Below are 27,732 nucleotides of genomic sequence, written 5' to 3'. Positions count from 1 at the left end.
TATACGGTGCATAAATTCCGACGGGGTCGCAGCCTTCGTGAAACTTACTCCAGAATTTATTATAATGGGAATCGCCCCCTCGTATTTTTGGGATCGCAATTAATTTTCTCGTTTCCGAAGCGCGCGCGTATGCGGCCTCGGGCAGATTAGCCAGCGCGTTTGCACGCGTGTGCGCAGCCTAATGCAGAATTATTTTACTGAAATACGCCGATCCCTGGCACGCATTATCGCCGATACTACTTTTGTGCGATGCATTTTTCGTTGATAAGCTGGCCATTCGTTTCGTTTTATCGGCGCACGATGCCGCTGCTAGCCTGTCGTGAAATTTGTGAGCTCGATTAGTTGGTGAACGATCGTGCTGCTTGCTCGTATAAGTACACTTTATCACGTATTAAATATTCAGTTGTAAAATGTTATCCTACGAGGAAATCTTAATTTTGCTTCAAATAGGAAGCCAAGGATGCGATAGTTGGATTAAAACAGGTTATTTATTGGTCGTTGTAACTGATTCTGAAGTAAATGAGAAGTTGAAGCGTATTTCAATTATACGTGTGACGTTTATACATAGGTTTAATTGCTTATATTATAATTAAGGGTGAACATAGCGAAGAGATTAATTTTTGTAGAATCTTCAAGAAGAAAGTTATGCTTTTCATAGATTTATATATAGATCGATATGTCGATAAAATGTTAACATCGAGCTGAAAGCTCGCAAAACACACGATCCACCAATCAATAAATAAACCAAAAATAAACCAATTTCCTCGATGGAAATCTCCATTAAAACGGATTACACTTGCGAACATCTGAAAATGTAGCAAGAAACATCTTTGTAGAATCAGCGAAGCTATTTCATGAAACCGGAGCCGTTCGCTCTAAAAATACACGAGAACACAGTGACGGCTCTAGAAATCTAAATGAACGTCGTACTCGACGTTTCCCCTTGCCGCAATCGTCGGAATCGATTGCATTAACGATTAACCTCGAAGGAGATGGAGGCGTAACCTCGATCGAGTCTGCTTTCTCGAAAGACGGAACTTCCAGATTGCTTCAGTTTCGCGTATTTCCATTGAAACTAAACGTCTAGCTTTGTTGGCCCAATGGAAACGGTCGCAGCGCGCAGCTTGATCTCGATAAATCGCTTTAAGCATCGCCATTGCAGCCGAAACGGAAGATCGCGTTTCGAAAACATCAGCTGGAAAATAAAAGTTTTCTTATTGCGAACATGGCGTTCGATCTGTTTATTTGAAGAAACTTTTCGATTGAGATGGTCTTTCAAATGGCCAACTGTTCGATATTTCTCGCATGTTCGTTCCAGCATTTTAAGCCTTCTGCTTCTCTGTCATTCTGTTTAACTTGTTTTTCAATATACGTACAAATGTAATAGCTTTACATTGACAGCTACGTTGCAGCGGATCGTATCATCGAAATAAGTATTATGTATTATATTTATCGATCACAATGATAGAATATGAATATACTTTTAATATTGACCTTTTAATATTGTTCCTCAAAATGAGATTTTAGCCAATGAATTTCGTTTTTTATTTTGAATTTATTCTAGACGCTTTATCCAGCTGTGTTTGTAGCGTGACATTATAGAAATGAAAAAATATATATTAAAACTTCTTTGTTTCGAAAATGTTTCGAAAATTAACCATCTGCAAGATATGGTAGTCTCAGTTATCTTGACCACAAAGATTAAATATTTCAATGTAGCAAAACTTCTAACACGAAACCAGGAGGAAAACTCAAACGAATAAATCGCTGAATTATGTAGGAAATTTTCGTCCATGCTCGAATCTAAATACTTTGTCTCGAACATTCAAAACTTAACGATAAAACAAGACGAACAAAGATTCACGCGGATTTCGAATTCTCGCAGTTAACTCGAATAACCTCCATTCATATTTCTCTAAACAGCTCTTAAAGCCATCTGGTTGTATCCACCTCGAAGGTCTCATTAAAAGCAGACATTCGTTTCCCGTATTTTTCTGGGGGAAACAGCAGACAAAAGCGGAGAATCCCGGGGCTTTCGCTCTGGCCGAGAGCAACAGAGGAACCACATCGATGGAGAGCCAGTAGAAACGGATTAAAACTTTTATCAGGGCTTTCAAAGGCAGCTGGTCCACGGGACAGAGGGTGCCCCGTGGCTCTGCCGAAAAGAGGATTCGTGGAACGATCGAACGTTAACTTCCGGACGATTTGTCTGAGCCTCCCACGGTGGTGGCTGCTGCCTCTCGCGTATGCCGCGATAAATCCCGGATTTTCATAAGTTTCCTCTCTCCCTATGGTTCTTATTCGGTCGCGAGAAGGTCGAGCCATCGAAAGCTTTTTCGCCTGTCTCGTGGGCCACGAGTTTTCCCCCCTTCTCTTTCTTCTGCCTCGTATTCTAAGCGTTTCAGCCACGACGCAACGATCGAATCAAGATATATGTCCACCGCTTCTCTTTTTTTTTCCTTTCTTTCCTTTTCTCGGCAAGACGTAGCCGAGAAAGGAAATAGCGAGAGAAAGAAGGAGATTTATCGAAGTTGCGGCTTGTTATCGAGGCTTTACGTCGCTCGAGAGCCGCGATAAAGGTGCTAGCAATTGATTAAGAGGGTCGTTTGCGCCAAGGAAATGCTACTTCAAACGCGACCCCCGCCCGATCTTAGCCGCTTTTCAGGCCTCTTCTGTGCCACACCACTCGGATTCTTTTGTTCCGCCTCGTTTCGCGTCAAAACTTTCGCGGTAATCCGACAACCTCGCCGGGAATTCGGAGATTTTACGCCGGTAATCTGGTACGTTTTACCTCGTTGTTCTCCTGGATTCGAAACTGATTTTACTTGTGTGCACGCGCAGCGGTAACAAAATGTAGGTTGGAATTTGACGACTTGCAGCTTTGGGTAAATTGTCACGCACGTGTAGAACATACTTCGAATTTATTAGTTGTAATTTATTAGGTACCTTTCAGAAATTGAAAATTTATGCACGGCTGTAATATAAATTTAATAAAATTACTTAAGAAACTAAAATTCGAAACCTTATAAAGAAATGTTAATTATTAATGTTAAGAATTAAACAAGTTTGTACTTTTTTAACAAATATGTAACTAATCGCATTGTGATATTTTAAATTGAATTAAAAATCTCGTCGAACAGCGTTTTATTAATAAAACACGTGAAATGTTTGGTTTTTGTCAAGTTTCAATTTGCAAAAGTCAATCTTCTCCGATAAAAGCAACAGCGCAGTGGTATTAACCGGACTTAGACAGACGCCACGCGACGGTAAACGATACTCGTTTATGGCCAGCCAACACGACGTAAAAGAAGAACCAGAAACAAAGTTGCAGTAAGAAAGCTACCGTTTTGCTAAAATCGACATTGCCGCGCGTTTCCTCCTCTAAACTGGAAATTCGAAACAGGACAGGCAATTTTATGGACATTAGCTTGGAAAATGTGACACCTGCAAACCACACGTTGTGGTGTAGGTTTGCGAGAAAAATCTCAATCAAATTTTCGATGCGTGTTTAGAAGTCGATAATCGTTCGGTTACCAACAAAAAGAATAATCGTACGTTTCTATAAATCTAACGGAAGTAGAACGAAAACTATAGCTATATATACGAATGCGTTGCGGTTGCGTCGATTACATTTCCCAAAATTAATTTCATTAACGTTGGGACAACAAGGTAAATACTCAAATATATTACAATCAAGCCCCTACAGGCTGTAATTACGTGAATTCATTGGTCATGTGTTACTTTAAACATTCATAACAAACTGGAAAATAATTGATGGATATTCTGCAACGATTATTATGCACCAGTTTGATCGAACGTTGTTATTCGGTGTGTGATCATGATTTCATGTATTATCAATCTGTAATAATTTTCTGATACATCCACGTTGCTGAAGAGATATTTTTCCAACCAAAAATGCTTTCTAATCTTGGTATTGCTTTTTACGAGTTTCCATAGTCTCTATAGCTGCGTTCTTCCTCGAAAATGAAACCTCCAACGAAATTTTATTATTCTCGATATTCCTTTCATTTTCAAACGTTCAGCTTTCTTACAATCTCCTTGATCACGATCGTACCACGATGCATTTGTATGAAAGGGGATGAAACGATGATCTTGAAGAATTTTATTCTCGCCAACTAATCCATCTCTCTTGAACCCAGAATTAAACTGCTCTGAAAAGAAACCGTTCTACAAATTCTCGAAATAAATTTATCATGCTCCCAACGATCATTTCCAACAACCAGCAAAAGCAAAAATCTACGAATCTTACGAGTAGAGCTTCGAAGCTCGTGTAACGTTTCTGCGCGGCCATAAACCGCGTAGGAATGGAAACAGGCGAAATAAAGGAATACTCTTGGCGGAATACTCGTCGCGCGTGGCAATAAGTCTGAAATATGCCAGCGTTTTATTCTCGCCGCGCGAATACCTACGAGAAAGAGCGGGTCGCGGCCGAGAAAAAGATCGGTGCGCCGCGACCTGTGAAACTGTAGGGTGGACGGGGGTGCGGGCGTGGATTTCGCGTCGAGGAAAAAATGTCTGCGGTACGCGCGGTTTACATGGCGAACACGAGATGTGGGCAGAGAGGGAACGTGGACGCAAACAATTCCCGTGGAGCATGCGCCGCGTAAATACGAGCGTGAGACTGTGCAAGAGGGTAGCGAGACGCGATGGGGATGGGTTGTATGCACGTATGCGAAGGAACACCGTGTCGGTGGAGAAAAATGGTAGGTAGGGGGTTGTGTACATGCGAGACTCGGCCGGAAAAGTTTGCGGGCAGAGCAATTCTCGTTATAACTTCGGCTCTGCGGAAACTTAAACTGCTGCCGGCCGAACACGCGGAACTTTCCGCCGTTTTCCTGCTCGGGACAATCGTCCCGCTTCTGCTGCCTGTCCTTTCGGTTGGATAGCACGCAGGCGAGAGAACGATCCCTCTACGCTCGTCTTTTTCTCTTGGCTTCCTTCCCGTTTTCTCGTTTTCTCTTCGTACGGCTCGAACTGGTCTTTCCATACGTTGTCGCGGAACTCTGGTTTAGAGAGGTACTACAAGGAAAGACGTGGTACGAGCTTGTGAATTATTCTACTGATTTTCAATCGTGAACGTTTCGTATTTGGAATTATGAGAAATTTATATGTACTTGCGATTATCGTTCATTTTCACTTAGCAACGGTGAAACGTAAGCTTACCCTTGCTCCAAACCTAATATAATCCTAATCCGATGTAATTTAAGATTCACTGATGGCAGATGCTTTATTACAATTTCTAATAATTTCTTTCAATACAAGAAACTACACGCTTTTCCTGAAACTAATCAAAACACCTATACTCTATAAGGAAGATCGCACACAAATACAAAAGATCCTTCTAACCTACGTCGCTCGTTCATTCTCTATTTCCTATCATTGTGAAGAAAAAAGATCTTCCCACTCTGCTTTTCCTCCGCCAAACCACACTCCTAATAAAACTTCTAAAAGATTTCTGTCTTCCTACAAGAAAAAAAAAGAACTCGATAAAGTTTCTAAATCGGTACACTCCCCCGCAAAGAAACCGCGCGGTTGATAAAACAACCGAATACATAGAACGCAGCGGCTATAGAGGCGGTATTAAAAGACCTAGAACTCGATCGTCGTTATTCCCGGCCGGCTTATCTGAAATTTCGAACCCGATCCCGCTATCGTATCTCTCGTTCTCCCTTATCTCCGGTCATTAATAGGTCGGCCGCTGGGAACCGCGCGCTTTTTCTTCGAACTGCAATCACCGATCGAATCTTAATCCCGTATACGGTTGGTATACGCGTGTGCTGTCTGTGTCTGTGTGTGTGTGAGTTCGTATGAGTCCCAGCACTGTTTCTAGAGACGCTTTGGGAGGACAGGTTCCGTTATCCTGGCATCACGTATTTAAGAGGGAGCCGAGGGATACACAGCTTCGCGCACGAAACGAAATTTCATGACCCGTGTTCGTGTAGATCGCACGTGTTCCTTGGTTATCGAGGGTAGCAAACCAACGAACGAGTCCGGAGAAGATTTAACTGCGAACCCGCGCGAGAAAACACGCCCCTCGTCTCGTTAAAGCTATTCATTCAGCTGTCGCCTGATCCTGTCGCCATTGATTCCAAATAAATTCTCGAAAGCGTCGCCCTGAACCTTTCGTTACATGTTTTTGTAACGTGTTGTGTATGACTTGGTCAGGGCTTTCTGCTTTCTTTCACGTTTATCCTGAATCACGTTCGTCCTGGGCGTTACATTTTCTGTTGCTGCCGGAGTAGATGTTTGTTCGATGCAGCTCGAGTTCGGTTTCTTTGAGCCGGAGGCAGAATTTTGATATTGTAAAGTTATGGTTGAATGCACAGCTTGATTGTAAGGAATTGATGCTTCTTTGTTTCTTGAATGCAGGCTTGGATGTACTGTTTTTGATACCGTAGAAGGGTAAATTCAACGGATAGACCGATTGTAAGAATTTGAAGATTCCTTGTTTCTTGGATCTCATTACGATCATTAAATAGAAGGCCTACATTCTAATCTTCAATGTCAATTTTTCTTTACTCAAACTGTTTGAAGTTTAGCTGATATATCGTTTTAAGAAAGAAGAAGTAAGCGCGAAAAATGTAATTTCTATAGATAAAAGTATTTCCATACGAAAGAATAGACAGACGAATAAGAATTTTATTCGAATAATTACACGGATTGTAATAACAAATGTTATAATTGTTTGTAACTGTTGGCCGGTGCTCGAGATTTGGTAGTTCGGAAGTTTATAATCTGTGTAATGGAGCAATGAAAGCTCGAGCTTGTTTAATACCACCGATTTCCTGATTCTGCCATTCAACTGTACATTTTAGCATTCATTGCGAGTAATTCTATTAGGGCGCTTAGGCGTGGTATAAAATAGAGTTGTAATTAAATCATCGAACCGTGCCGTGGGTTGTTGAAAATTTGCCAGAATCGATGCCAAAACGCGAAGAACGACAAAACAACGAAATCGGCAAGCAAAGAAAAAGAACATTTGATATTTCTCTCTAAAAATAAAGTTTAACTTTGTCATCACCCACCCGTTAAAAATATGTAATTAATTGATTGTTAGTTTTTTCTCTGACGTAAATCTTTCATTATATAAACATTTCTCAAAAGGAATATGATTTTTTTTAACAACTTTCTTTAACTTTTAACATCTTTACAATAGTAAAAGGACTCGAGCACCCACTCTTTATCTCGAATATCTGTTTATACGACAAATTACGAAATCTGTCGACTATAAACGTTTACTGGCAAACAATACGCCACACTTCTGTTTCTAATTCCACGCGGCTCGAAAAGACAGCGCGTTTTGTCGTGCTCGTTCAAGATTTATCGCTCGATAAATCGCACCACGCCGCTAATGATTTTGCATGATATTACAGTTCCATAGAATGCCTATTGTCCATCTATTGTTGTAACGCGTGAACAGTCGGGAACAGCTGGCGCGTGGTCGTCGCAAGTTTGCGTTTAGAAAGCTGCTTCTTTTTATGACAAATTAAATTCAGATAAACATTTCTGAATCATCGTGTGTTATCAAACTGTGGATTTTTATGCAATTTACGAGAAATTTGAAAGTGTAAATATAGAAAGAGAATTGCGCATAATGCACACATAATATGTATTTTAAATGATACTTATTTCAAAAATACGTACATACTATCGAGTCGTCATCATTTCTCGAAACTAAATGGAAAATTATTTTTTTCTATTTATCATCTCATAAATACGTACAACTCGCCGAGAGCAGAAAAATCTCTCACTTGTATCCTCGTTGAACCGATCAATTTTACCCAAGAAGAATTATACACTGTCAGTTTTTAAGTCTTAAACAAATAGATATGTCAACTGGACGATAAGCCTCCTCCTATTCCAATGACGTCAATCCGATGTTAGAAGTAACAGCATTCTTCGGCTAGTTGACGTAAAGATACGCCCACTGACTCGATTTAAATGCGTCGTCTCGACGCATTTCTTCGCGCGATCTCAGTGTGTAAGATCGCGCGAAAAAATAACCACTTGAACGCGAGCTCTCGCGTGAGTCACTTGTGAATCCGATAGAAGTCGATATATTCAATAAACTGTTAACGAGCGTGCGGATTGTTTATTTCTCGAATCTGATCTTGAATCTGTGTAAATTACTCGCGATGAACGGGAAAATCTTAATTTTAATGTTCTCGATGAAACTGACACGACAAAGATCGATAATCTCGAAGAGTTATTGTTGAATGTACGAAAAAGAAACGGTTTGTTTCACTCGCGAGTTTTCATGCGCGTGTGTAAGCGTTTAGACGCGATTGAGAATAAGCAGGCTATGGAACAAGGATAGGAAATCGTCATTTGCGAATGAATTAATAGCTTTTAAACGTTAAAACGTGATTTTCATGTCCCACTGACCTGATTTCAATGAAATATGATTCTGTCCTGATATTGACTCGATTAAGTACTCCGCTTTAAATTTAATTATCATGCTTGTAATATTCATTAAAAGTCTGTATTATCGTTTCGAAACTGTTTATTTCTGAAATATGGGACTTTATTATAATATGTCATTAATTAAGAACGCGCCGTCAAAGTGTTATAATAGCGTGTTAATCACGAGATGATAAAACGATTTTACTTAAAATGTTCAAGTTCCCTCGCGCCGTTCTTACTTATTAACCTCCAAGCTCACTCCACTTAACAAGCAGCAACGAATATTTAATAGCGATATTTAGATTTTCTTTTTCCAAACAACTTGCACGATACTACAAAAGTATTAATCCTTTCATTTAACCAAGCAATTCAAGCCGCCATATCAGAGAAAAGCACCATAAAGCTAGAAACGCGTATAACCTGCACAAAGTAGATTGAACCTGTAAAGAACAGACCACCGCATAGAAGCTGACGCGAAATTAGCTCGAAACCTTTCTCCAGGCGTTACGCCATAAATTAAAGTTTATACGCACCACTGGACTCGTGTTTTTCTTCTCGTCTTCTCTGCCATCCTGTTAAGCGCCTATTTCGAACTGTTTCATGTCGCGCACAGGTGAATTTTTTCTCTTTTTGTCTCGGTGAATTCCATCGGTCAGCCGACAGATTAATGCAAAAATATCGAGCTGCGCGAAAAGTGTTTCTTTAGCCACGAAGTTTGCTCCGTTTTCTTCAATCTGTGCACGGTGCAAACCACGTGTTAAGCCGTGTGCCGGTTACTCGATCGAAAGAATCGTAGCAGAGTCGCGGATCAAGCTAGAGTCAGGTACATTCACCGTTTACATAACGCGTGAAAGAAAATGTGCGTGGGTTCGTGAATCATTGATTTCTTCATTGTTCCATGGAGGAACTTGGTCAGTTGTTATAAGATCAGCGTTACCTCATTGGCTAGAAATTTCGATAAGCAGACTTAAACGTCTGTAAAGCAAATATTACGTCGCTAGATCGCGAATGTTTGTGCAAAGTTCATTTTTTATGAACGTAACTAAGAAAATAGAACGAACGGAAACGTTTATTCCGGCCATTAGATGTTCTAATAAATATTATACTTTTGATGTTCTATATTTTCCATCTTATATTATTCTATTTCTTTAAATAAATTCGTATACATCTTTAATCTACCAACCGCACGACGCCAGATTTCTACGTGTAATGTGTAAAGAACATACGACACCTTGCGTTCCATTTACTTTACATTTTTCAAAATTCTATTCACGTATAAACCTATTCGTGGTTTATAGATTTGAGTTGTTTGTTCGTGTTTCCTTTGGATAGTTGTTTGCTTGAAATGTTTTACGATGCAAGCGTTTGTACGTGAAAGAGTTGAGAACAGATTTTTAGAGTGGAAGCTTTGAATGGGTTCGAGTGGGTTGAATCGGTATAAAGTAGTTTGTAGCGATTGGTAGTCACAGAGTGACCGTACCTTTGCTCGTTTGTCTCCTTTTTCTGTTTGCCTCGCCCAGTCTAGCTGGTTTAAAACGCAGAGAACGTAAGTCTGTGAGTACACAACGTGTAAGCGCTCTCTCTTTCTCTCTGTCGGAAATATACGAGGTCAGCGTGTATGTTGAGATTGTAAAATAAGGGGTCACATGTGACGTCATTTAAAATTACCCTGATGGCCTGCGGGGTTAAATTGATTTTACACGTAGAGTGCAATAACATCAAATTTCTCCCACAATTACATCTCATATTCGCATAGTGTTGTATTTTATGACGAAATGAATTATTTCTTATTTAATATAAGATAAACTATTTTTAAATAGAATTTGCATTTGTCACGATGTTACAAGATAATTTTTCAAGACTGGCCATAAAATTTGTTTACATTACTCGTTCTATATGTTAGAAAGTTTTCACAATATTGTTACAAATTGGTCCATATCTAAATTATGGTAAATTAACATATACAAACATCGAAATTACCACGAAACTCGCCCTCGGACTTCATACGTCATTTCTGTCATATACTACGTTACAGTGTAACTACGTAGTTTCCACCAGGCTTTCGATACTGATTTCCATATGTCACAAAATGTCAACACACTGGCGCACAATACTATCCAAATCACTATGACATCGCTACAACTCTCCAGCCTATCTCGTTCACAATTTCGACTCTAGCAACTACATCGTTGCTATATTTCCCACGCAAACACACGCAAAAATGTGTTAAACTTCTGTAACCTACTAGCCACCTGACGAGAAAATAAGCTGTTTTATCGTCGAGTCTTACTCCAATCTTGCCATCCTAAATATTCATGCTACGAACTACAAGCATCTCGCAAACGAATCATCCCCATTCAAAAAACCATTTCTCTCAATCACGTTGCAAATGTAAAACGTTGGACACATAAAGAAAACGTCTTCCACCACACACTTTCGAAAAACCACTAGCTACCCACTCTACAAACTACTACAAACAACTTCGAACAACAAGCTACGCACACAGGGTAAAGACGTGCGAACGATTGAAGATAGGAAAGGGATGCAGCGCCATTCCAACGTCCCGTATTTACCGTGCACGGTTGTATCCCTCGGGACCGGTTTCGAGACCGGTTATAACCCGGGGCGTGCTGGTGTAATCGGCAGCGAGCCGCGTAGGCGTGAGTCGACCGCGGCCGCACATGCCGGCCGCATGCCTACCGGCTAAAACAGATGAGCCGCGCGCGATACATATTTTCACCGGGTTTACCGCGATATTGCCGCGCCACGGAGGATACCTTCGTTCACCTTTGGGACGCCTGTACCTGTCCATACAGCCGCGATCGCAGGATCGACGCGATACCGGATAATGGGAAATTGCCCTCGATCGATCTGGAAGCGGGATCGGTTACGAGGTTGCGTTTCGTGCTGCTTATAACGTCGGTTAACGCGTTGTGCGTGTCTCCGTGTAATAGAACTGTGTCTTATTGCGACGATCTTGCGCTGGAATTTTCGTGAATATCGCGCTGGACAGATAGAATTTTTTGTAGGAAATAAATTTGTTGTGCGGCAAATAATTTTGCTATGGGTGAATTATGTGACGTAGAATTGTAGAAAGATAATCAAACTATCTTTTTCTTTGTGTTTGAGAAAGAGAATCAGCGTTGATGAAAGTTTGTCGTGCACTTTAGTGGGTTTTTGTGTGCTTTATTGCGGTGTATTTTTAATTGCCACATTATGGTGGAACTTTCGTGGCGGTAAATATTGGAAATGTGACTTTTGAGATAGTGTATACGGTGTTTCGAAATTGTCAAGTTATGTACCATAAAAGTATGGAATAATAAATTAATTTTCCTATTCATTTCCTCCTGAGGAGATATCTTATATAATTCTTTTATTTCTCTCTCTCTCTCTCTCTCTTTCTCTATCTGTTTCCCTCAGTGATAATTTATTTAACTGTTATAATGTATCTTCTGGATTTTCTATAAAAAGAAAGATGTTCCTGTTGTAAAACAATTTTCTTCGCCATTTTGCTTAATGAATATAAAATACCCGCTAACTTTTCAACCATATTATTAAGCGACATCTTCAATTGAAATCTCTTACTATAGCCTTTGATGGCTGACAAAGTGCCGAGGAATCTTTGAAATTAGCAAATCAAAGGCTAGGAAGTATGAGGAGGCTGGCAGAGCCAGAAGGAGGACATTAAAGGTGATTTTTAGGTTCGTGGCACCGGAGATGATAGCAATCTTGCGATTATTGGATCCATTTACGGTATGAAAGGCTTTCGCTTCGAACCTTGCTATCCTGTTGCTCGGTCTCATAGACGTGAAACGGAGCGCAGATCATCGTATTAATTACATGTGATCCTTGATCTGCTTAAGCTGATGATTCCAAACATCAGCCGTGAGGAGTGCGCTTCCATATAAGATAGGTACCATGTATCGATTAAACGCGTGAATTAGATTAATCATCTAATCAGAGCTTCCCTAGCTTACATACAAGTTTCAGAAATATTCTAAATCTTGCAATTAGTATTTAACGCGTAATTTTATAAATCAGTCACATTGAACGAAACAAACGCGTCATATAAAATCTAAACAAATTTTTGCATCATTTCGTTTAGAGAATATAAAATATTCGTCTAACTTTTATCATTAAGCCACATTTTCAATTGCCATGCTACTTATAGTCATTTTGTTGAAATCCTATTTTATTGTGAAATAAAAGCGTAAAGGATATTTGTAATAATTCTACGAATCGATGCGTTAATCGTAGCGACTATGATATTTCTACTATACTCATGGTAACCATTAACATAGCAACCATTAACTAGAGTAGCAATGGTTTAATCTACGGGAACAGCTATTAGTTACTGCATCCAATAGAGTACGTTACGAGCTCTGACAGCGTGACTGTTCCACGCCACGAGGTTGGCAAATAGTCACATCTCGTCCGTACACCGTACGTTGTCTTATTCCTTGAAGAAACTTGTAAATCGCTAATAAACTTTCTATAACGAAACAATTCAAATAGAATAATTTCCATTCAATGAAAATTACGTATCCTCGAAACATTTTCGATACATCGTTTGAATAAGGAAACTCTAAATTTACATTTCACTTCTATACATTTATTAGACGAATCCTCGTATCTAGTAGAACAAAAATCTTCGCAATTTTCCCTCCGCCTTTTCAAACACCGTAATCATTTACCCATAATCCTCTGACGCAATTCCACTAAAATCCACGATGCACAGTATCGAAAGCACAGATACCGTCTGATACCTAAGCAGCGCTTGGAAACGGAGATTCGGTCGGGATCATCTGGCCCCGGTTCTGGAGCACTGAAATATTTCAGCCGGTACCGCGGCTAAACTCGTTCCGCGTTACGACGTAATGGACGCATTCAGCTAAAAGCGTGATTTCACCGGTCAACGGAAAGTTATAGACCGTAATTGAAGGCACGGTAACAAGAGTTACAGGAAGGCATAAGAGAAAGAGAGAAAGAGAGAAGTAGAGTGGTTGGCAGCGTCGGGAACGTTTACGAAAACTACAGCAGCGCGTAACTCTCTGGGAAGAGTGGCGGCGGCCGGGCGAAGCAAGTGGCAGGGTTTAAATTCGAATTAGCCTACAGGCGAGAGATTCTGCTAGCCTCTGGACAAAGCTAGCCACGGTATTAAGCCATTAGACCGTAACGAGAGTTGATTAAGTGTGCGGGCCAGAGCGGAGGCTACGACACGCAAAAAGTAGAAACTGCGTGGGCGTGCAGGACGCAACGGGAATGCGAATCGAGGGAAAAAATTGAGCCGGCTTCGGTTACGAGGCTGTTTTTTCCATGGAATGTAGAAGCACGCGCTTGGTATTAATCGGGTCTGCGATAAAACCGACGATGTCACCGGCATTTCTTTCTCTGTAATCGATTTCGCTTCTACGTCCTCCGGTGCGTCTAGTTTTTAGATTGATGCCTATATCTTGCGGTAATACCATTCGCTCGATTTTTTCCCCAAGATTTATTTCAGATTCCTGAGAAGCTTTCGTGACTATCTTCGGACAGATTAGAATGGTTTTTTCGGCGTTCAAAAGTTGAAAGTTCCTTTGATTTGATTAATTTGTTTTAATTCGGCTAATTAAAAGATAATAATTTGTAAACGATGTGTGGATATGTGTGAATCTCCATACTTGAGAAACTGAAATCATAAACATTCTAAACAGGAGAAATTTCAAATAGCCTCCCTTCTATAATCCGCGCCTAATTCCAAAAATGTAGAATTCATTGTCAGATCACCATGCCCTTAATTCCGTAGCGTAAAAAAGGCGATTCGAAACGACCAAAGAGCCACTACCAGCAGAAACAAAATCGCCTAATCATAGCGGAAAACAAACGAAGGTTCGCGCGTTTCATCCCCTCGGTGGATGCAGGCGAGCTTCAAAGAGGCGTCCCCCGACGATTCGCAATTCGAATCCGTCTGTCAAAGAATGATAATTCGCCACAGTGTATGCGAGCACCGGCCGCGAACGGATTAACATGAAAATCGTGGCCGGGGGGCGCGGGATGCGAAACTTATGCGCGCGAAATTATTTTCGTGCCGGCCAGTGTGAGCCGGGACTTTAATTTGCGATAGAAGCTGACTGCGCTGTCAAAGGGATGCCGCGCGCTTCCAACCCCCTCCAGCACAGCGTGTTCTCCACCCCTTTGCTTGGCCGCCAGCTCCAGCCAGCCAGCCAGCCGATTTAATTAATGTTCCCCGCGTAGATATGGCGGGACCCTCGTCGTGAAACATCGTTCGGCCCTCCCAGCTGTTGGTCCAGAGAGAAAGTCCCGAACGAACGAACGAACGAAATTGCGTTCACCCGGAAATTGCGTTTTTACGATGCCATAATGAGATGTCCATGCGCGAGATATCGGTGGCTCGATGGTTTTTCCCGATGCGGATGCCAGGGGAAAACGTACCGAAAAGCGGCGGAAAAAGCGTCTGGCTCGTTGTAATTTTCATATTCGATGAGGTTTTTTAGGGAATGAGGGAAATGAGTTAGTGTTTATTCGGGATGTTCGGTGAGGTGAACTTTTAGCAATGTTCTCTGCTGGCAATTATTGAACCTGACGGTAGATTGCGCTGGTTTGTTAGTAATGCGATTAAGAAAGGTTCTTTTAAAAGAAGGGGCATTTTTGTGATTAATGTAATTGTTTTTTAAGTGACCATTTAAATTTCGAATAATTATTTGTTTGCAATCTGCGACGGCGATAGATGCGATTGAAATTTTTAAGCTATTCGTAGGTGGTTTAGTAATGGTTATAGATAGCAGTCGTTTGTTGAAGGTGGTAGTGCGATCGAGGAACGTTATTGCAGTAGGACCAGCTTCTTTTTACTCAACGTGATTGTCTTTTAAGAAATTTTTAAAATATTTCGAATTTAGGACAATTATTATTTAATTCTGCTAGTTCTTTCATATGAAAGGAACAAAAACAGCCTTTTAAAAATTGTTAGGAATAATCTAGTGAGGTTTTTGCACATCTCGAATGGTTGTTCTTTTAATAAGAAGGTATAGAAAAAGGATACATAAATTACGGAGGCTAATGGTGATCGAGGTGGTGCTTATATGGGATCGAGGTCAAAACCTCTCAAGGGCGGCTACCAAGCAGTAAAAACAAAGTTTTAAGACACCTAAAGAAGAACGTTTGACGGGATAAAATAAAAATTTCCTTAGAAACAGAACTCTGTATCGTAAATGAATCAGTTACGTAGATCCATCGCAATAGAAATTAATCCATTCGACAATTATCCGCTATTTGTACCTTCAACTACATTTTCCAAATTCTGTTTCACAATATAATGTATCAATTTTTACATAAGATCCGTTTCAAAAAAAGACAAAGATAAAAAGGCTATCCGGTTTCCAAGTAAAACAATGAATTCGGCATAAATTTTTGAACCTATTCTAATTCAAATTATTCAACATTCTAATTTTCCTTTTCTGGCGAAACGATATTCCGACTATATAGCACAACTTTTCAGTTTATTTTACACAGAATTTCAAAAAAACTTTATTATGAATAAATTCATTAAAAATTGGTATGTAGATTCTACATGTAAAATCGTACAACAGTAATACTATACAATGATATCTATTAATTCTTTTATCGACGAGAGAAATCCATTAGTAAAGAAAAAAAAGATCATCCATCTTTTTCTTCGAAGGGAATTCTCCAACCGACATCACACTTTCGTAGTATCTGTCAGAGATCCTGTTGAAGTGTCTCGTTACTGTTGTCCGATTCGTTGAACACAGGGATGATATTCCGGCGGCGTTGTTATTTGGGGAAAACGGGTAAGTGACCTCAGATAAATTGACCACTCAAGCTCCGCAAGAGAACGCATCCTTTACCGTGTTCTCCCTTTGCTATTCTCGTTACGAAGGCAAAGACTTGATCCGTGACTCTGAGGCTTCTACGTTGTACACGTGTCTCAAACTCTAATTAGCTTCTGTATACTTTGCTGGGTAATTGTTTCGGAGGCTGTTGTCAGTGGGAACGAAAGGAGCGTGAATGCAATTAAAGTGGACGACGCTTTGTTAAACGATACGAGTGCTCGGGCGTCAAATACTTTAATATGAAAATACTCTTTCTTTTGTCTTTTATTTTTGACGAATAAATCATAACGAAAATTATGATTTTATTTTGGAATGGAATGATATTTGTTTATTCGCAATTAGGCTAGGCTCTAGCTTCGTTAACCTTTGAACATTGGATATTTCGATACGTAATTTTTTATCTCTGTTCCTTTTTTAATTTCTGGTGAATGGAATGAATTGATATTTGTCTATTAATAGATAAGGCAGTTAATAGGGTTCAGGTAATTGGTAAAAGTCGTATTAGGATTGTTAAAATTACAGAAAGAGAGAAAGAGAGTTGATAACTGTTACCGTAGGATTATTGCGGATGGGAGGGGTGTGGTAAATATTATGATAGGATTATTAGCATTAAGGTCTAGCTGGATTCTAGCATTAGGTGGAATTACGAGAGAGAGGATTGTAAAGTATTTAAAACATTTAAAATGATAAGATCTTAAATCTCATTCGACAATTGAATTATTCAGAAGACAAATTGAATCTCATTTTCTGAACATCTCTTGGTATTAGTGTCGAAATACCTGATCAATTCTCTTAAATTAATTCTATAGGCAACAAAATGTGAATTGAACAGTTCCATTCTCAGAAAACTTTATAAATTTCTCGGTTTCTCATTTAAATTATTTTTCAATTTCACAAACGATTGGTTATGTTCGTTAAATAAATTATCTTTGATGTGGCTCGATTAATTCCATAATTAACAACTGCCTGTACAGTTGACATAGTACACTCGTGGTTAGTTCTATTTATCAAAAACACGATGCAGAATTCTATATATTGTCACAGGCAATTAAATTGTCGAAAAATAAAACACTTTTGTTACCGAAACTGCGCATTTTTACATTTTTAAACGATCGTGTTACTGGCGATAATTCATAGCAAATCGAGGTCAATTTTTTTTTTTCGCGGAGGGAAGAGGACAGCTCGATCGAAGAACGGACCCGCATTTATGAATTTAAATATTCGAGATGGTGGATGGTCGACTTTTTTCCCCAGCTCTTGCAACTTTATAGCTTCCTCTATATTCAACGCTCGTACCTTTGCCCTTGTTAAACGAATACACTTACGGACACGTTATATTTGGCATGCATGCGGCCATTTCTAAGCATTCTGCATTGTCGATCTATTTTCGCTGGTTCTTTCAATTTACCTCTCCTCCCCTTACGATTCCATCTTTTTTATTTAAGCATCCCTCGACTCGAAAGATATTTTTCTCCTCCTTATTTGTATTAGTCACGATCTCGCGGCATGTGTAAATAAAGGGATGGAGAGTCGAAAGACATAAGCAAAAAATTTAATGCTCTAGAAATCTGTGAAAGCTATCGGAAGGAATTAATTACGAAAAACAAAAAAAAAGGTAAGTAGTTCTTCGAAAGATTCACGTAAAGAAACAACGCGTGAATTATTCGATGGAATACCAATTTTATGGAAGCACACACAGTTCCTTTATATGTTTCTTAACTTTCGCTATGAATTTCCTGACTAACCAAATGTATATGTACCAACAAAACCATAAAGCGTTAAATCGAAGCAAAATAACGAATCCATTGAGTCTGTGAACGTTTCTAGTATACTTGCACGGGATTGGTAATCTAGCAAGCTGTCGTCGTCATTTTTATCGTAGCAGTCAACGAAGCAGATACTCGCGTCGGATTAAGAAAGAACGGCGGCGAAGCCCGGGACGATGGAAATAAAGAAAGGAAACACAGTACGCGGGCCGGTCTCATTTAAATGTACGATACCGCTCGCCTCTTATCGCATTATAGTAAATACGGACTATACTCGTTCCGGCGGAAACGAGGGGAGAACGGCTGCACCGCTGATTGCAAATTGACTTCGCTACCGAAATAATACCAGCGAGCCCGTTACCTTGCGATTCTTATTGCACCAAGTTCGTTACGGTTATTCTTTTTCTCTGTCCGCTCGCTGTTTCGTTCCCACTACGCGCACATTTCGTTTCCCCTGTTTAAACGTACGTGTACGCCGCCCTGTAGCCCGCTCTTCCTCTCGCGTTTCGCTTACTCTCTTTTTTCCCCTTTATTTTCCACCCTTTCCTCCCCTTTGCCTTTCCGTCCTTTTCTCAACTCCATTATTTACCTTCAGTCTCCTTTCTACGTTTCTTTGTAGCGGACCGTTTGTCGAGAATGTTGTAATCCAATTTATTCCCCCGTTCTTTGTCTTTATCCTTTCTCCTCTCCTTTTCCTTCCTTCATTTTGATTCCGTTGTTTCGTTTCGTTCGTTCGCTACTTATCAACGTTCCAAAGATTTTACCGTTTCAGACGATTTGACTCGTACAACGATGTTTGATAGAGTTTGTCGACGGTATTGGCAATTGACAGGTTTTGAAGAAATTTTAGTCGAAATACAACGTCAAGTCTAAGATGCAATTTTATCCATGTGAACGAAGAAAGTTTTATTTATCATCTATTAGTTTTTTTACCTATCTATTACAATTAAAAAGGTGAAAAAACTATTCGAACGTCAAAGCTTATAATATTTAATAGTTGAACTCTTTCTCCTAATAGCTCAATAATTTTGGAATTATCTACTTTTCCTCCTCGTTGCAATGAACAGTCCAATATTTTCATATATTGTGTGTCTCACAAAATAGTATGATATCAAAGGATGATGTTAACACTTTGATAAGTGAATTAGACATACAAGATTTTGTGTCTTTCTGAAAAAAGCTACAAATTATCGATTACTGAATTTTCATTTAATTAAAAGAAAAATTATTCTTTCAACTGCGCCCATACAGTTTGGGAAAAATTCTCCATTTCGCCTACAGTTAGAAAAAAGAAATTGAGAACAGAGATTCTGAAATGGGCAACGCCAGGAACTATGCACGAGCTGCCTTTGTTTTCCGAGACCAACCGACAACGTCCAAACAGGAATTTCGCAAAACTTCACGCTGGGAAAATTCTCCGACGCTGTGCATTCTTGCGCGATTTCACTGCGCGCGTAATTTGAATGCGTTTCATGGTCGGTCGGTTTCGAAAATAGACCCTGTGATTTTTGCAACGCGGTCCTCCAACTAGGACCTTTTATTTTCTTCAATGAACAGAGGGAACGAATTCGCCTTCCACGATAAATAAACTTCTCCCTTCTATCTTCGTACATGTCAGGTTAATTTTAACCAAGAATTTCTTCTGCCTTCGGAAAAATTTATCTTACGTATATTATTATAATTTAATTTATCATATTATTAAAATTTTAATAAATAAAGCTGTTTACAGTTACATCGATGTATAACTTGCTAAAAATCTTCTTATATGACGAACAATGGAACTAATTGAATTGAGAAATACAAAATTTAGAACTTATCACATTTTCGTACATACGAAATAATGTACATGTGAAATTACCTAACATACATATATTTCATCTGTCATACTGCTAATGAATATGAAGTATACATTTTTTTCAATGAAACATCTCCTTCCATAATTTCTGTATTTTATTTTCTCATTACGTACATCAACAAAAATTTCCCAAGTTATCTTCCATTATACAAAATATTTCTGTCACATTTGTTTTCTATATATCGTAATATCAATAACAACGAAAAATCATTTATACGAAAGTTATAGTTCTCAACTCAGTTATGTTCTTCTACATGTACTGACTAATGAAATAAGATTCTGCCATGTCAGGCCCGAAAATGAAACGTTACTCGAATCTCCGTTTAAACCACACTTAAAACCTTCCATTATCCTAATGCGACCATAGAAAGCAGGGACCAAAATATCGCATTTTCCAGCAGGGCATGTCGTGTAACGAGCAGGGTTGCTCGCGAAACGAGGGTCGCGCATCGCGCCGATAAACGCGTCGCCTCGCACTGTGAAAACGTTTAATCGACAATCACGGCTCGATTGTCGGTTGTCCTATATTACCGCCTTAATTGCGGCACATTAATTATAATGGTATGATTATTGGGCCGTGAGCGTGATTACCCCTGCCCGTCTCATCTGCGCCGATTAGGCCGTCTTTGTGCATGCTGGGATCGACCCAGTAACTAATGTCGACACCGGCTGGGTGCCACCATTCGATCACTTGTCAGACCCGAATGATAGCCTCACAATGTGTGTGTATATATATATGTCTTCGTGGTGTAATTTCTTTGTTCATCTCGGACAGCTTTCTTCGTAATAAGAGGAAAGTTAAAAACACACTACGGAAGAAAATTAATATCACCCATACCGCTCAACGCTCAGAAACACGACAAACCTCGAAGCCTTAAGGAATTCTCTAGCAAGTAGCAATTTGTCGTAGCGTTATTGGACGTTGACGTGCACCTTACAGATATCTTTGTACGTTATAAATAATGTAGAAAATTCTCAAAACTTCGATGATCATTAAATATATAACTGGAATGCGAAGAACGTGCAGTTCCGCCGCAGTCTACTCATCGTATTGTCAAACAATGAACGAACAATTCGCTTCGTTTTCTTCAAAAACATTTTTCCCGCCTCCCTCACGAAACCAAACTTAATATACGATGTAAACGCAAATACTGTAGAGCGCAGCCCATAAAGTGTTCCTCGCCCCCAAAAGTCACCCTAAACCGCTTTCCACCCCGTGGACCGAACAATTTGCCCAAGTCAGCATCCGCCAATGCGCGCCAAACTCTGGTGTCTCAGTTCATCAAGCCCGTCCATCGTCTTGGTCCCCTCGCCTCGTCTAAGTCGTTTAATTATCCGCAGCAAGCTGGCCGAGAAATATTTCGCGTGGAAACGTCCGTCGACAAAGGCTCGGCCTTGGAAGGATCATCAACGAAACGGAGCAGGGAGAAGGTGAGAAGGAATCCTTGGGAGGAATACGCAAGAACGTGGGAAGATGGCGCGGGGCCCGACGAGTAGCTCCGGTTCAAGTTTCTCGCTGCTGGCCGAGAGATAATAGCTCGGGCTTAGTCTGCACAAAGGGAGGACGGCACCCGCAGCTCGCGACACTTGTGCGCTACGGCTTAAGTTTCGTAATACCGGCCGAGCGGCCGTGATACACTGTACACGTTAGGCAGACACTTAATGCAATTTGCATATCTTCGGCTTAAAGAAACCGACCTTTGGCCGAAGACCGTTGTTCCAGCAGTGCGGCTTGTTTTCATTGCTCTCGAGGGTTGTGAACCAGGCAGATGAAAATGGCTTTGGTCTGGAATATGCTTGGGTATTTTCTTTCGCCTCTTTTTTATTGTTTACTGCGAAGGACGTTTTGTAGAGTGGCGATCAGGGATTGGGGGAAACTGTGGTTAAGTGTTTGTATTCGTCTTGTAGAGAGAATGATTCATATATACCGTGTATAGAGAATATTTTACAGAAAGTTTGAAACTAGCCAGAGAAAAACTGTTCGTCGCGCGATACATAAAATAACGTATCATGAAGCAGCAGCGATTCTTCATATCATAGTCTCAATGTTATATTTCTCGTGATTTATTAAAAAGTATATATTTATACGCATCGTTTTATTTGATTGAAATTCATTAATATCATCAATCAAATAAGAATGCGTATTACAGTATTAGCTCTTTATTAACGACGGTTTATCAACACGCAGAATGATTTTTGTCAGCTAATATGTCGAAAAATAATTCGACGATGTTTACCCTATACGTGATTTTTATTTAATATCCTTGAAATCTCGTACGGGAAGTTTCATCTTTACTGTTTGGCGAACGAATTCATTTACGGTCGGTGTGCATCGCGAGAACCGCCGGAAGCTCCGTTCATCGAGCGGTGAAACGCGATATTTTTCATAAAATCCCGAGTCGACCGCGGCTGCGTGATTCTGAATATCTTTTACAGAGAGGAAACCGTTCGATTCCGCGTAACGGCCAAACAAAACCCCTATGTAAATTGTGTACTCTCGCTCGCATATTTTGTTAGTTTTATATACGCACCAGTTTTTATTTTCGCAACTTCATAGACGAAAGGGCAGAGTTTCAGGTTCCATCCAACTGGACCTTACTCCACTCGGCTGTATCTGTTTTAAGCATTTAATAATAGTATCGATCTTGAAACCAGTTCCGGTGATCAGCCATTTGTAAAATTTCCAATATTGTTTCCATAGCCGAGAAATATTAATTTTAAGAATCGAGTTCAGATTTTAAAGAATCGCATAGGCAGATATCGAATACATGAAACTGCAAGTTGAGGCACTCCTACAATTTTTTGTTCAATTTTAAATATTACCATATCATCTCTCGATAGATGTACATTCTTGTCAAACTTGACGATAATCAAGAAATTTCAAAGGTATCGATGCCTCGTAAATCACTGGCCTCTCACAATGACAGAGGAAAGTAATGACGAACGACCAGATACCAAGAAGAATTAGCCACCGACTCGAATTGCGTGCACCGTCAGATAAAGCATTCCATAATTCTTCGTGACAGGACGATCGTCAATATTAACAGAGTTACAATTGACTGTTAGTGCAACCTTGCTGTACCGCGGGTTGAAGATAAATTTAACGCGCGCGAGGAAATTGAAAATGGTTTACACTGTCGAACTGAATTGCAAAAAAAGGGGCGGAAGAAGAAAAAAATTGGAAAAAAAATCAAACGGGGATATCGCCGATCGTAATTGTCAGCACATAGAGTTTCGAACCTCTATTCAACTGATAACACATATCTGACAGGGTAGAATCCTGACAGCGCAGCTGCCGAAAGGTAAACAAAATTTGCGATGCTGGAATATTGGAATCGATCGATCCTACGTGCATAGGTGTTTCGGAGAGGGAAAGAGAGAGAGAGAGAGCATGATTTAAAAAATGGTTTTGGACCCATAACAGTTCGAACACGTTTACCGTCATTAATTTCAATTTGATTAAAATTTTTGTTTATTCACCGTTCGAAATTTTCGACGTCATCCTGTCTCGTTTGGAAATAATGATTGCTGGGTCAGTGGTCGAGTGGTCGATCTACTCTCATTGAGGCGCATGGACGCTCAATTTTGTTCAGTGATGTTGCGAGAGTTCCATTTGACTGCATATAAAGATTGCATTGTTTAATGTATTTCACTTTAAGGGTCGAAGAATGTGATGTACGTTCACGTATAATGAAGAATTTGAATGATTCCGTATTTTAGTTTCTGTATTTTGGATCGTCTTAAGTTTCCACTCTTTAGTAGCCAATATTCTTTATATAAATAATTGCAAATTTTTTTTAGAGCGTGTTAGGATATAATCTATAAGAATATTTCTCCATTCTTCATCCCTCTTTTTCTTATATCCCCTATCAATTGCCAGTATCAACTACCAGATTTAGTTTCATTTTCACCACCACTAAGAGTTAGAATAAAATACCTAAACAATAACTATAACAATAACTTGTAAGTTTGCCCCGGCATTTCGAAATCCTATTTATCTAACCATCTTCATAAACAGAAATATCAGCAAATTTCAACCCCATCCACCAGCAAACTACCCCTTACTGGTGTAAGGCAGAAATACCCACTCCAATTTTAAAGACAAAGCACGCGAAGAGCTCGTCAAAAACCCATCCGAAGTAGCTTGAATTCTCCGCGACATTAACCTTCCATAAAAACCGAAGCGGCACGGGGAACGATACGTGAAACGAAATCGTGTTCGTAGCGAAGGATGGCGTTCGGATGGTGAGCGTCGTCAGAGCGTAGATGGGATTTTAGAAGGGTTGCAAGGGTAAGGTAAACGATATTTGCGAAGCTTGGGGGATCGATAGCAATTTAACCGCCCCTCGCCATTCTGTACGACCGCTTCCCGGCGCTACATCTATGTACCTTCGCCGGACGTAGGTCCACCTCCAGCAACCAGCAGGAGCATCATCATCATCGTGGCTACCGCGGCTGCTTCCACCCTCTTTTACTCTCTCGTCGGGTTGTGCACCGTGGCCCAGTCGGAACTCATCCATATACATCGAGAAAATTAATATCTGGGCTTCGTTCGCGCGTTGAATAAACTCGGTTGCGCGGCCGCTTCCTTGCAGCGTCGCTTCCTCCTTCGTTTCTCTGCCTCCCTCGCTACTTCCGGGCGACGATGATCAACCCCTTGTCTTCGAACACTCTCGCGCTCTCGTTTTTCTCCGCTCTAAGCATTGCTGAACGAGCCACGCGAACGTAAAACGGTCGCGTTCGTTAATAACTTCGCGGCGGAACTTTAATTCCGGATCGCCACTGTTCGTTCCTCCTTTTGTTTCTTGGAATTACGATCGTCGGACTGTTGCTGATCACGCAGCGTATGTGGTATTCTTGTTTCGTTGGATCTCCTATTTGTGTCCTTCTCGGTTCTTTTTCGTGCTTTTGCGCGAATCGCGATGACAATGATGATGTATTCGCGATGTTCTAGGCTATGTTAGGTAATTGGGTTAGAGGCGTTCGTTTCTCGTACCTACGCTGTTTCTTTAGGTTTCTGAAGGTTCCTTTTAGCAGAGTACATATGTGAATAGTTAATGGACTGTGTGCATGAAATAGTAAGAGAAACGTTTTGGTCTTTACGATGGAGGTTCAACGTATTCGTTGATGTATATGTTGCATTTTAGGTTACGTATTTTATTGATTGTTGTTAGAGAGATAGACAAAGCAGTGGGCAATATATTAGAAGAACATTATTATTTAAACAAGTTTGGAGGAAAATTAAATATGGTAGTTTTTATCATTTGGAAAATCGTTAAACTTTAGAAAAACTCGTGAATAGCAGTGAAAATAATCATAGTTTACTTCGTTACTTAAATTTCGACCACTTTTTCAGAGAATACTTCTATTTTTGTATTTACTACAAAAAGTTAGACATAAAGTACCATCATGGAAGCGGACATCAACTATTTAAGCGTATTATTTATATAATAAATTAAGAATGAGTTGCAGTGGTATACAAAATACCACGTGTTTCCAATGATTTATTCCAGCGTCGAAACTCTGCTCTCGTTTCTTTCAGAATTTTATTCAACCCTCCCGTTCAACCCCCTTTCGCGCGCGCATCTCTTGCTATATGCAAACGTTTTGTGTCGCGTCCTGTGTGTTCGCGTGTGATTCATCGATCTCTCGTAAGCGCGGATAACGTCCAGCATGGCTGGTCCGCTTATATTTACATATTTAACTAACCCAACGGCGGAAGCATTAACGCAAACGCGGACGGATAATCTGGAATATGTTAATCCGCCGCGAGATGCATACCGTCGCTTTGAATTAACGCGAACGCTCGTCTACGACGCGAATCGTGTACACGGCCGATGTCGAAGCGGACGAATATGGCATGTAATGCTTTGTGTGTACCCCTACGTCAAACATATAATTGTGTCAGTGACAATGACTGAATATCGTATATTTTTTGTGTTGAATTATTCCAGATATTGCTACCATCGCGACTGTTCGTATTAAAATTTCCCTTTTTTCCATTGTTTGTTTTAATGATTTTGGATTATTACGATGTAAATCAGAATTTTTACATGAATTGTATTTCTGATTAATTTAGTTGCTTTAATTAATTTCTTTGTAGTAAATCCATATACGTTCGCATCTCTGATGTCGAATTTTGGCTATTGTTTACGAAGGACCTAGTCTTGTTACTCGCAGGGAATTGAACGTTGATCCTGTACCTGCGCAATGAAATTTAAGTAATTGGCAATAAGTCGAATGGATCAGTTTGGTTTCTGAGAAACTCGTATCTTGTAATATAGTCACTGAATCGTCAAACGAATTCACAACCTGTTAATCATCGATAACAACCATTGTCTCATAATTCTTCTGGTTAAACTGTAACGAAAACACGGGTGTATCGCGATTCCTCAACACGACTATGGTTGACGAGACCCAGTTGACGACGCGGTATAATCGAGTGAACCGAGACGATCGTAACGAGGGTCTGACAAGCAAGAAGACGGAGTTTAGGTCGCTTAGCGCGACGAGCTTCGTAACCTAAAATCCACAGTCAAAGTTTGCTACCACTTGGCAGCAGTTGTCCTCGGATCGCGAAGGCCACCTAAGGTCTCGAGAGATCCTCGACTGGCTGCTAGTTCTCGTAAGAGTGCTTCAGCGTTGTTGTCAGTGCGCCGAGGAATATGCGAAAGCGACACTCGTCTCATACCCGAGAACTTCTCGTTTAACCCTCCCAGCCCCGTTGTCCAACTTCCACCCCTTCTACGTATCGTCCTGATAACGAAAATGATCGATCAACTCGTTGAACCATATTACGTATATTTCTCTTTTGTTTTGAGATTTGCTAGCTTTTATTTTTACTTTGCTAAGTTCGATCGATTGTTCTTAAAACAATGTTCTGTTATTTATTAAACACGCGAAACCTCGATGAAAGTGTACGTGGGGGTGCTTAAGATTTCTTCTAAGTTTCTTCTAAGAAATTCTTCCAAGTTTTAGAAAATTTCTGCTTAATCTTTTGGATTAATCTTTTTTTCGATTATAAAGATTAATCACTCGATTCTTTATAATAAAAAAACTACCAGAGAATTCATGAAACTATTGTATAGAGGAAATCATTCATTACAAATCGGATTTCTTTGAATCTAAATTACATAGTTATTCCCATTAGTGGGAAAATAATTTACATATCGTAGCTTCGAAGTATTTTCTATGGAGAAACTAAACAGTTTTTACGTCGATCAAACAATTAATTTCCCTATGGAGAAACATGACAGTGTAGGCGATGAGCCGCGGATCATATCGTAACAGACGTAGCCAATTATGTTTGAGCTGTGCCCTTCGTAACACGCGAAGAATCTTGTTCATCTGTCGACGCCGTTCGCCAACTTTGAGGTCGAGCAACCTGGCATCGAATAGAATCAACAACGAACGAGATTTTGTTTCTGCGTGTTGCGTGGCCATAAAAACGAGAATGGAGCCGAGCGTGTTCACAGAAATCAAGAGAATCATCTCGCCCACGTTTCTACTAATTTTTCGCCTCGATTCATTAACTTCGTCCCGTAGCATTCGTTCGAAGAATTCTTCTATTCTTGATATTTCTGCTAAATTTACTATCATCATGCGATTCTCTTTGTTCATCATTGTTTTCGTAAGAAGAAACGTATACAAGAAATTACTTTTGCAAAAAGATATGTAAAGATATTTACAGAACAATAAAGTTTTTCTTATAAGAAATTGTGGCGAGATGAACGTTGAAAAAAATATTCTAAATAATCGAATCGATGATAGTTTTCTTCTTCTGATGAATTTATGAACTCAAAAATCGACAATGATAAATAATTGCAAAGTAATGGAA

The 27,732-nt window shown here is 39.9% G+C and overlaps 1 protein-coding gene across 5 annotated transcripts in view; it reads left to right on the top strand.

The window, feature by feature from the left end:
• The window catches only part of LOC100650807, a 587,269-nt gene that overhangs the window by 338,505 nt on the left and 221,032 nt on the right, over positions 1 to 27,732 (top strand). The window lies entirely within an intron of this gene.

Source organism: Bombus terrestris, chromosome 5 (genome assembly GCF_910591885.1).
Source record: "Bombus terrestris chromosome 5, iyBomTerr1.2, whole genome shotgun sequence".
Taxonomy (NCBI): Eukaryota; Metazoa; Arthropoda; class Insecta; order Hymenoptera; family Apidae; genus Bombus; species Bombus terrestris.
Note: the sequence above shows the minus strand (reverse complement) of the source record. Positions and strands in the feature narration are given on the sequence as shown.